Source organism: Meles meles, chromosome 8, assembly GCF_922984935.1.
Source record: "Meles meles chromosome 8, mMelMel3.1 paternal haplotype, whole genome shotgun sequence".
NCBI classification, from domain to species: Eukaryota; Metazoa; Chordata; class Mammalia; order Carnivora; family Mustelidae; genus Meles; species Meles meles.
In genome coordinates, this window is record NC_060073.1 from 36,403,067 (window position 1) to 36,407,754 (window position 4,688).

A 4,688-nucleotide genomic window follows, 5' to 3' on the forward strand; every position below is an offset into this window, starting at 1 on the left:
ATACTCTGTGTTTGTGTTTATGAACATAGTAAGATTAAGCTTAAATTGTTCAGACAAGCATTTCTAAACTGCATGCTCAAGATAACTCTTAGAAGAATTTAAATGGGTTAGACTCCTACAGTAATCAAAAACAGTCTTTGTTGATAACTTTTGGTGTATTTTCCTTTGTAAATATTTGTAAATGTTTTTAAATAACCCACTAGAGGCATGTTTTGTAACAAAGAAATGAGGGTTGAGTTTTGAAAGGTAAATTTTGAAACATTGTTATATGCTCTGGATCTTAGATTGGTATGTAGCAATCTTAAAACACTAATGATATTTTGCTAAACTTTATACAAATACTTATACATTAATTATAATTAGGTGGCTAATTTTGAAATTAAGATTATCAGTACATTATTTTTTAATGTTAAAGTTTAAGTGGCATTTTATTGAAGCAGAGATCATATTAGTAAATACATATTAAGTAAGGAGGGTTCAAAGGATTACAAAAATAACACTCAGCACTTTTTATTAAATTTTAAAACTCTGTATCTTTTTTTAGGAGCCATCAAGAAATGAAGATTTGTTGTGGCAATGTAAAGTTCAGTAAGTTCATTTAAAAGTGATACCTATTTAGAGCATATTCCATGTTCCTGCTAGTTTAGTCATCTGTCACGTTTCCGGTGATGAATGTACAGTGGTACTGACCAACACAAAGAAACAGGAGTAAGATCTTTGAAGGGTGTTCACACCATCAGAGATCTGGGAAAATTAACTTCTAAGCAGAGAACAGTTTGGGAGGAGTCAGTAGTGTTCATTGGGTCATTGGTGAGATTTAGAGGCTTGATGATCCTTCTGTAAACAAAGATGACCTCTTAGACACAGTGATATTTCCAGGTGATGATTCTTTAACAAATTCACCTGTGTCGGGAGAATGTACAATTAGCCAGAGTAGCAATAAACTTTTTATGTGTTAAAAACAAAGCATACAGAGGCCTGAATTCTTGGGGGTTTAATATATGTTTGTATTTAAGAAACCTTCAATTTCACACATAGATTAAGTTATTTAGGCAACTTTTAACTATAACCGTAATTCTGATCAGACTTTCTTTGTTCAATCATCGATCAATTAGTTTGACCAAATTACAATAGTCCCCCCTTATCTGTGGCTTTGATTTCTGTGGTTTTAGTTACCTGTGGTCAACTGCAGTCCCAAAGAAGGGTAAGTACAGTATAATAAGTATTTTGAGAGAGAGACCACATTCATACAACTTATTACAGTTTATTATTATAATGAATTGTTCTATATTGTTAATCTCTTACTGTGCTTAATTTATAAATTAAACTTCATCATAGGTGTGTATGTATAGGGGAAAACAGTATATAAATAGGGTTTGGTACTATCTGTGGTTTCAGGTGTCTACCAGAGAGAGGTCTTGGAATGTATCCCCACAGATAAGGGGGGGACTACTATAATCGAACATTTACTCTGTGACAGGTATTTTGCATATTGATTTAGGAATTTAAACAGCATATTTCTTTAATTCAGTCAAGCTAGTCAGGAAAACCTGTAACAGACTAAGTACTGTAATATGCTGCTTAAAATCAAGTTCAAAGATCATCTGGGAACATAGAGGAGAGATAGTTCAGTTTGTGAAGAGATTAAGAAAGTCTACACGGCGGAGGTGACATTTGAGATGGTAAAAGATAGGCAGAGATTTTTCCAAATGGTCATGAGGCTGGCCATACTCATGGACCTGCTGTGAAAAGTAGCTAGGAGAGAAGCAGGGGTCAGAGTAAAAAGGCTCTGTCTATGCTGCAGAATTTGGACTTGATCTTATGGATGTGTGAGGTCCTGTTTTACTACTACAATGATCCATTATAAATAGATTTTGACTGCCAAACTCATTTATTATTAAAATCCCATTTTATTAATCAAAAACTTGAATTAGCATACCTGATCACCAGAATGTTAGTGTTTTAAATGTGAATCCATTTTTTTTTGATGTCAGGGTACTTGATATTTTAGGCATTACAAACTATAACTTTTGAGGTTTTGAAAATATCTCTGACTTCTACTACCACTGTGATTGGAAGTGCTCTGAAATATCTAGATAGTCTATAATGTCAAAATCATGATCTGATAGAAAGAACACAGGTATTGTAGACCTGAGTCTGTGAGTCCTGACTGTATGTCTACATATCTGGAAGACGCCTCTGTTTTTCAGTGTTCAATACCTTATCTAATTTAGAAACTTATCATGGGGTTACAAAATAATTAGTGGAAGTACCTAAAAATACAAGTAAGTTTCTTTTTTATATCATATTTCTGATAAGATGTACCAATATTCTTTTTCTTTAGTGATAATCGATTTATATAATAACTGACTTCGGTTAACATACTGATCTTGACTGAGGATATACTAACAGTAAGTTAACTTGTCAGTGCTTCTCAATGCTCATTTACCCCTATGCTAAAAGTAAAAAGTGAATACTGTTTTTGTTTTCCTCAGATTGATTGAATTAATACTTATTGAATACCTACTATGGGCTAATTAGTATTCTAGATGCTGGAGGCTCATTTGTGAATAAGAGGTGCCCCCTTCACCCTCTTGAGATCTTATATGGCAGAGATAAGGAAACCAATTAAACATGTAAACAAACAGCATTTTCTTTGGCTTTGGATGCTATAAAGAAAATAAGACAATATTGGGATACATAGTAACTGGGTGGAGGAGAAAGTTCACTACTTTAGATGGATGGGCTTTTCTGGGATGGTAACATACAGCTGAGTTAGCCTTGCTAAAATCTGGGGAAAGAGATTCCTTGGCAGAGGCAACAGCCTATACAGAGGCCCTAGAGCAGAAATGAGTTTGCTGGGCGCCTGGGTGGCTCAGTCAGTTGGGCATCTACCTTCAGCTCAGGTTGTGATCTCAGGGTCCTGGAATTGGGCCCTACAACAGGCTCCCTGCTCAGTGAGGAGTGTGCTTCTTCCTCTGCCCACCCCTCATACCACTCCCCCCTGCTTGTGTTCTCTCTCTTAAATAAATCTATTTTTTTAGAAAATGAGTTTCCTATGTTTGAAAAAGGCCAGCATGTCTGGAGTGGAGTGAGTGATGGGGAAGATAATAGGAGTTAAGGTTGGAGGGTCAGATCACATATAATCCTGAGTTCACCAGTTCGATTATTCTAATTGTATTGAGAAGCCTCTGGAAGATTTTAAGGAGGGAATTGATGAGATCAGATATATACTTAGAGATTATTCTGGCTGTTGTGGGGAAACTGGCTTGTTGGGGACAAAAAGTTAAGGCAGGGAAACTCATGGGGAGGATTTTGCTGTATCCAGGAAAAATATCACAGTAGTTTGGAGTAAAGTGACAGTAGCAGCATGGTAGGAAGTAGGGATGGATTTGGGATATATTTTGGTGGTGAGACAAGCAGGACTTCTAACATTTGGATGTCAGGCTGAGGGAAGGAGGAAACATCAGATATGACTTCGAGTTTTTGGGCCTGATCAGCTGGGTGAATGATGATAACTATTATAAAAATCAGAAGATGTGGTAGGAGTAGATGCATGGCTGAGATGGGGAGAGAGGAGTCCTTAAGTATTCTGATCTAGATCTCTGTTTTATAGTACTAACTTAATAACCTGGTGGAGATGGCAGTTAGATATTTGTGTCTGATGCTTGGGGACAGCCAGGATTGAAGATATAAATTTCAGCAGCATCAGTATATAGGTGGCATTTAAAAGCATAGAACTGGATCAGGTGGGGCGCCTGGGTGGCTCAGTGGGTTAAAGCCTCTGCCCAGGGTCCTGGGATCGAGCCCCATGTCAGGCTCTCTGCTCAGCACGGAGCCTGTTTCCCCTCCTCTCTCTCTGCCTGCCTCTCTGCCTACTTGTGATCTCTCTCTGTCAAATAAATAAATAAAATCTTAAAAAAAAAAAAAAGAACTGGATCAGGTTATCTAGGGAGGGTTTGGATAGTAAAAAGAGAGGGCTCAATATCCCAATATTTAGAAATTGAACAGCCAGCAAGGATCCTGCAAAGGAGCATTCATTGAAGTTGAAGGAAACCCAGTGGAGTGTGATGTCCCAGAAGCCATGGGAAGTGTTTGAAGCAAGGAGTTATGAAGTCTGTTCAGTGCTGCCTGAGAGATAAGGAAGAGCTGGAAAGAGCTTTCATAATTGGCCACGATAAGGTGAAGGAAGGCCATTATTGACCTCAATATTGGATGCTTGATGTATGCTAACAGCATTGTGTGCTTTTATGTGTGCTAACTCTTTTAGTCCTCACCACAACCCTATGAGACAGTTGCTTTTATTATCCCCATTTTATAGCTAAGGAAATTGAGACATAGACAAGTTATGCTACTTTTTTACCTAGTGAATCACAGAACAGGGATTGGAACTCAAGAGGTCAAAGTCCAACAACCATATGCTGTTTCCTATATAATATGTATAATAAGAAAAACTAGTATGAAACTACATCAAAGTAAGTTGAAGAGAGAAGGGCAAGTGAGAATGTGGAGATTATACATCAAGACAACTCTTAAGAGAAGTTTTGTGGAGAGGAGATAAGTGGGATCGGAGCTGGCAGAAAACATAGGTCAAGAACATTGTTTTGCTTAAGATGGGTGATATTAAACATGTTTCTCTGCTGATGTTTATGATCCAGGTAAAAGAGGGGGCTTGAAGAGAGGAGAGA